Consider the following 7583-nt stretch of genomic DNA (forward strand, 5'->3'; position numbering starts at 1 on the left):
GGGGCAGGGCCCGTCCAGGGGCGGAGCTGGGCCGCCGGCAGAGCCCGCTCCAGCCTCTGATTGGTGCAGATTGTCCAATCGGAGCCCTTCGGGCAGAAAATGCCGAGCGGAGATTGGAAAATTTGGAAAGGGTGCGGGGAAGCTGGCTCCCCGCCCAATCAGGTTCTTAAAGGGGAAATGACCATCCGCGTGCGGCAGTCGCACCTTACACCAAAAAACCGAGTAAGCGGGTGGAAGGCAGTAATGGGTAACAATGGCCAGACACAGTTACTAAGCACTTGTGTTCCAGACACCCGGCCAAAAGCCCCTTGCATTGTCTCACTAAATGCTCACTAAATGCTCACCAAACCTCTGTTGTATTATTTTTTTTTAAAGACTTTATTTCTTCATAAGAGACACACACAGAGAGGGGGACACAGAGGCAGAGGGAGAAGCAGGCTCCCTGCAGGGAGCCGGAGGGGGAGGGTCTCGAGCCCAGGACCCAAGGATCACGACCTGAGCCAAGGCAGATGCTCAACCCCTGGGCCACCCAGGCGTCCCAACCCTGTCCTAGTATTAATACTCATCTTACAGGGACAGAAACAGGCTCACAAGGGTGAACTAGCTGCCTCAGGATTACAGGAAGTAGATAATGAGTTTTGAACGACAATCCGAGTCCAGGAACTTGAACTGGAACCAAGACACTGTTTGATCTTAATCTTTTCTGTAAGCTTTTAAAAAAAATAATTCATCCAAAAAAAAAAAAAAAAAAGGAAAATACGAGAAAACAAACAACAACAACAAAATCCATAAGCTAAACCCAGACATCCTATCCTATGCTTTCACTCACTGGGTCCCAGCTACGTTGCTCTTTCAGAAAAGATACCGGGCATTCCCCTTCCTCGAGGTCTTTGCATGGGCTGCTCCTTCTGTCCGGAATAGACTCTTTCCCTTGGCATCCTCAGGGCTCCCTCCCTTACCTCTCTCAGCGTTTTACTCAAATATCACCTTATCAGGGTGATTCCTTCCTACCCTAACTAAAGCAGCAAACATCCCTCTCCCATGCTGCTAAGCCCTTCCCCTCATCTGCTTTTTCTTATTTTCCTGCTCCAATCGCCTTCTAACAAACTAGATAATTAGCTAATTGTAGTTATTTGGGTTGTTTCCTCTACTGAAATGTCAGCTCCACGAGAGCATGGATTTTTGTCTGTTTTGTTTCCTGTGCATGCCCAGTGCCCAGTGCACGATGGGCCTGTAGATGCTCAGTAAATATTTGTTGAATGGATGCTTGGCTGAGGCCTAATTCCACGCCCTCCGAGATACTCTTAAATGCTAAGTGCATCCCCCCCACTGCCCCGCCCCAGCGCAGTGTCTAGCCCGTAGTAGCCATTTAATTAATGTCTGGGGGAGGCAATGAATGAATGATGGCAGGATGAGTCATTTTTTTCTGTACATGTACCTACCCTTTTTGTTTTTAACAGAATCAGAGACACACATTTATAAGGGATTTTGTGTTTCCAAAAACAAGATTAGAAATATCACCAGTATCTTTCCACATCATTTTCTTCAAGAACATTAGTTTTAATGGCTGCATAGATGCCATCCTATCAATGAACTCTAATTTGTTTAACCACCCTTTCTTGTTGAACATCTAAGCTGTGATAAATATTTTGCTATCATAAATGATACTCCCCCCGCCCGAGTTCTAGCAGTTAAATATTTATGCACATCTCTAATTATTTCCTTTGAATAGATTACCACAAATGGAACCACTGGGTCAAAGGAAATGTTCAACTTTACGATTTAATAATAGTAACAGTTCCCATGCATGGAGCTAAGCCGTGTAATCTTAACAACAGGGGCTATGATTCCGGCTCGGCAGAGGAAGCTGAAGCTTAGAAAACTAACTTTATTTGCTCAAAGTCGCACAAGCTAGTGGGGCAGAGCCAGGGCTCATCCCCAGTTTTGACTCGGGGCAAGGCTCTTGCTAACCTCCCTCTGCTGCCTCCCCGCGGCCTGAACACGCATTGCCAAATTGTGCTGCAAGGATCCAACTCACACTCCCACCAGCGTTCAGAGGGAACATGCGCTTTGAAGTATCCTCGCCAGCATTAAACGTTCTTGTTTTTGTGCTCTTTTGAAATCTGTATGCTGCACAGAGTGTCCGTTTTTTAAAAATCAAGTCTTGTAGCTGAGATGGCAGCACTTTATCCCGGCCCCAGTGATGGGGGAGGAGGGCCAGGTGCAGCCTTTGCCTCAAATTGCATGGCATTAGGCTCTAGAACCCACGTTTGGGGAAGCCTCCTTGGAACTTAATTGGAGAATCTCTGTCGGAGATCAGACCTGAATAAGCCCAGCAAGATCTGCTCCAGGGGTTTCCTAAGGATGGGTAATTAGGCCCTCCTACTTCAGGGCTCTGAAAGAGAAAATCAGCTCCAAAAGAGCCTCCTACAGAGGGCCTCCTGGAGGAGGTGGTGAGGTGGCGACTCCCAATAGATGGAAACAGATGAGGAGGATTTGGTATCATAAAAATAATGAATTTCAGTACATCAAGGGAAAAGATAAGCAGCAGTATAGAGGTGGCAGGCAATGCTTTGTGTCCTTCATATGTAAAGAGCATTTATAAATCAATAAGAAAAGTGAACATACAACAGAAAAACAGGCAAAGGACATGAACAAAAATTTCAAGTACAGACAGTGGATAAGAAAAAATGAAACTGGCAAATAAGAAATTAATGAAAGAGATATTAAACAGATGCTTTTTATTTTTTTGGTCTCTCTGGAAAAAATATTTTTAAAGATTTACTTACTTATTTGGGAAAGAAAGAGAGAGAGCATGAGTGGGAGGAGCAGAGGGAGAGAGAGAATGTCTCCCTGAGCCCAGTGCAGGGCTTGATCTCATGACCCTGAGATCACAACCTGAACCAAAACCAACCAAAACTGACTGCCCCACGTAGGTGCCCCAGAAAAATATTTTTTAATATTATAATCAGTGCTGATGAGAATATAGGATAACAGCCACTCTCATACCCCATATATAGGACTATGATCTACAATCTGGGGCAGATTTTTGGTAATATCCATCGATTCCACTTATATGAAATTTTTTTAAATATTTTTATTTATTTATTTGAGAGAGAGAGAAAGCAGGAGCAGGGGTGGTGCAGAGAAAGGACAGGCAGACTCCCCACTGAGCTCAGAGCCTGATGCAGGGCTTGATCCCAGGACCCTGAGATCATGACCTGAACTAAAGTTTGACGCTTAACCACTTAACTGACTGAGCCACCCAGGTGTCCCTAAGAATTGTTCCTGAAGGAAAAAAAGAGACAAAGGTGTGCATGTGAATGTATAGGTGACCCTTGAACAACACAGGTTTGACCTGCATCAGTCTGCTAATAAGGAGATTTTTTTCAGTAAATTCAGTACAGCACCATAAATGTATTTTCTCTTCTCCATGATTTTCTGAATAACATTTTCTTTTCTCCAGCTTACTTTATTGTAAGAATATAGCATATGATACATATAACATACAAAATATGCATTAATTGACTATGTTATTGGTTAGACTTCTGGTCACACAAGGCTATTAGTAGTTAAGTTTAGGGGAAGTCAAAAGTTATTACTTGGGTTTTTGACTGTGTGGGCACCCTGAACCCCCATGCTGTTCAAGGATCAACTGTATTCATCGTTAGTGGTATTCTAGTAAGATTTTTAAAAAATCATTGTTTTTTAATTATTGATGTATCATACCATACTTCACGATTTCCCTATTGTTGCATATTTAGATTGCTTCCAATTTTTTTTCACTGCTTGCTATACCAGAGTCTCTCTAAACACTTTGGCTACGTGAACTTATCTAATCCTTTCCACTTCTTTGTAAGATGGGATCCCCATTTCACAGAAGAGGAAACTGAGGCATGGGAGGAAGGTGGAAGTGGAACAAAGTCCCCCTACTTGTAAGCAGCTTTACCGGAATTTTAACCGGGAGGTCTGACTTCAAAGCTGATGCTCTTGAAGGCTGCTCAAATTCAGGGCGCCTGGGTGGCTCGGCCAGTTGAGCATTTGACTCTTGGTTGCAGCTCAGGTCATGATCTCAAGATCTTGAGATCAAGCCCTGCTTCGGGCTCATCGCTTAGCGGGGAGTCTGCTTGAGATTCTCTCTCCTTTGCCTCTGCCCCTCCCCCTGCTCTCTCTCAAATAAAAAAAAAATCTTTTTTAAGAAAAGAAAAAAAGACTGCTCAGATTCATTCAATAAATATATTCGTTGAATGCCATCTGTGTGCCAAGCATGTTGATAATGACAACTGCAAACATTTACTGAAGATTTTCTCTGTAGCAGGTCCTGTGCTAAGCACTTTACAACTACTACCTCATTCTAAAAGATTTATTTATTTATTTATTTATTTATTTATTTATTTATTTGAGAGAAAGACTGAGCTTGAGCAGAGGGAAGGGCAGGAGAGGGAGAGAGAATCTTAAGCAGACTCCACACTCAGCGCAGAGCCCGTGTTTGGCTCGATCTCACGACTCTGAGATCATGACCTGAGGTGAAACCAAGACCCAGACACTTAAGTGACTGAGCGCCCCCCAGGCACCCCCGAATTTCTTTTTTTTTTTTTCTCGAATTTCTTTTTTTATTATTTTTTATTTTTTATTTTGTTTTGAATTTCTTTTTTTTTAAAGACAATTTATTTTTAAGTAATCTCTACACCCAGCGTGGGGCTCAAACCCATGACCCTGAGATCAAGGGTTGCATGCTCCACCAACTGAGTCAGCCAGGCGCCCCTGACTTTGTTTTTTTAATAATGAATGTGTTACTTTCTCCCCTGAAATAAAATAACGATGTTATCTTTTTTTTTTTTTTTTTTTTTTTTTGCTGGAAAGCAGCAGCAAAGATCTGGACGGAGGATGGGGTAGAGGTCTGAGAGGAAGGACCTTCGCCCAGGGAGTAGGGAAACCAAGTAACAGAGGTCCCCAAAGAATGCAAAGAATGTCCTGTCTCCTCAGGCATGTGTGCGGGGATGCTGAGAGGAACTTTTTGTCCTTTCTATGGCCTCTTCTCCTCCGCATCCTTTCTTGCTCATTCCTATGGTTACAATGAAAATTTAGCCAATAAAAATACAGGATGCCCAGCTAGTTTTGGATTTCAGATAAACCTCAAGTCATTTTTTTTTAGTATAAGGGTGTCCCCATGCAATATTTGGGACTAAATATTTAGACTAAGCATTTATGTAGTATTTCTGAAATTCAAATTTAGGGCATCCTGTATTTTATCTGGCAACTCTACTCACTCCACACCAGTCACCCTGGCCTCATGGCTGTTTCTCAAATGCACACACACCCTTGGTCCTGCCTCAGGGCCTTTGCACCTGCTGGTCTCTCTACCTGGATCCCTCATATAGGTCTTTGCTTTGACCAGCTCCCTGTCCTTTGGCTTCAACGTCACCTCCTCAGAGAGGCCTTTCCTGGGCACCATACTGACATCACCCTTTGCCTTCCCATGTTCTAATCCCCGCTGTATTTTCTCCACAGTGAGGATCACCATCAAGAATTCTCAGGCAAAAAAAAAAAAAAAGAATTCTCAGGCAATAGTATTTTTGTCTTCACAGTTTCTTCTCTACTTCCCCCAGTAGAATGTAAACCTCACAAGGGCCAAAATATCATCTCAGCCACCACAGTATCTCCAACTGGATCACGGTGGGTGCATTGTTCTCCCCTGGTTCTTAACTGTAATCGACAACAAAAAAAACCATTTCTGGCCAATGTGAGCAATGAAAGACTTCAGTAAATAAATATTTGTTAATGAATAAATCCTGAGACACACAGCTCCTCCCTTCTTGTCTCTCCATAGACCCCAAGCCACCTCACAGACTGTCCCTGGGACCCTGTTGCCCCTCCCGGGAGCAGTCACTCCCAGCCTGCTAGGCAGGCATCTTGTGTAGCCTCCAAAAGCCTTGCTCGGCGGGGGGGTGGGGGGGGAATCCCTGGGTGGCTCAGCGGTTTGGCTCCTGCCTTCAGCCCAGGGTGTGATCCTGGAGTCCTGGGATTGAGTCCCACATCTGGCTCCCTGCATGGGGCTTGCTTCTCCCTCTGCCTGTGTCTCTGTGTCTCTGTGTCTGTTTCTCTCTCTCTTTCTGTGTCTCTCATGAATGAATAAATAAATAAATAAATAAATAAATAAATAAATAAAATCTTAAAAACAAAACACCTTGCTCGGCTTTGCCTCCCAGATGCTGCTGGGTCTTCACTCCTGCAACCTGTCATTTCCTGTGCTTGTCACACATCATGGGTGTTGCAATCACCCAGACATGCCTGTCTCCTGCATGCCCAGCAGTGGGAGCCCCAAGGGCTGGGCCTTTATCTGATTCACCTAAATTACCGTCATTCTTGCTATTGATCACCTGCTCCTTCGATGCCAGTGCTGCTTTAAACATTTTATCTGGGTTTCTCCTGCCTCTCCTCAGTCAGTCAACCAGTGTTTATTGAGCAACTACTATGTTTTGGGTACTAGAATCACAGGGATAAACAGAACTGGGAGAAATCTCAGAAACCCCTGTGCCCCAAGAGCTCACTTTCTGGTGGAGGAGCTAAAGAATAAATCATTAAAGATATTATCTCCAGGGGCACCTGGGTGGCTCAGTTGGTTAAGTGTCTGCCTTCAGCTGGGGTCGTAATCCCAGGGTCCTGAGACTGAGCCCTGTGTGGGGCTCCCTGCTGGGCGGGGAGCCTGCTTCTCCCTCCCCCTGCTTGTGCTCTCTCTCAAATACATAAATAAAATCTTTAAAAAATAAAGATATATCTCCATAGTAGGCCACAATGTGGAAGTGATTGGAATGGAAAGGTGATGGGAGGTAGGCGGTGGGATGCTATTTTAATTTAAGCAGGGTGGTCAGGGGAGAGGCCTCACCACAGACTTGAAGGAGGGGAGGGAGAGAGCCATGGGGGTACCCAGGGGCAGTGTCCAAGGCAGAGGGAACAGCCAGTGCAGACAGAGGAGGGTCATCTGATACAGTTGAGGCCAGCATGGCTGGAGCAGAGTGGGCAGGGACAAGTAGTGGAAGGTGAGGACAGAGAGCCGATGGGGGCAGATCGTGTGGCTTGGGCCACAGGGAGGACTCTGGCTTTTATCCCAAGTGAGATGCAGCCACAGGAGGGCTCAGGCTGAGGAAGGACATGACCTGACACAGGTACCTACGGGTCCCTTCGGCTGCAAGTGGAGAGCAGACTATGGGGGCCGGGGATGGGAGCAGAGGGGAGACCAGGTAGGAGGCAAGGGATAGGTGGATAGGACCAGGGTGGGAGAAGGGGACAGATTCTAGATGGACTTTACTTATTTTTTTTAAGATTTTATTTATTTATTTATTCATGAGAGACAGAGAGAGAGAGGCAGAGACATAGGCAGAGGGAGAAGCAGGCCCCCTTCGGGGACTCTGATGCGGAACTCGATCCCAGGACCCCTGGGATCACGCCCTGAGCCAAAGGCAGACATTCAACTGCTGAGCCACCCAGGTGTCCCTCTAGATGCACTTTAAAGACCAAGTCAACAGAATTGGCTGGCTAATTAAATGCGGGACATGAGAAAAAGAAGAGTCATGGACAACATC

This window comes from Canis lupus, chromosome 1 (assembly GCF_048164855.1).
Source record: "Canis lupus baileyi chromosome 1, mCanLup2.hap1, whole genome shotgun sequence".
Lineage (NCBI taxonomy): Eukaryota > Metazoa > Chordata > Mammalia > Carnivora > Canidae > Canis > Canis lupus.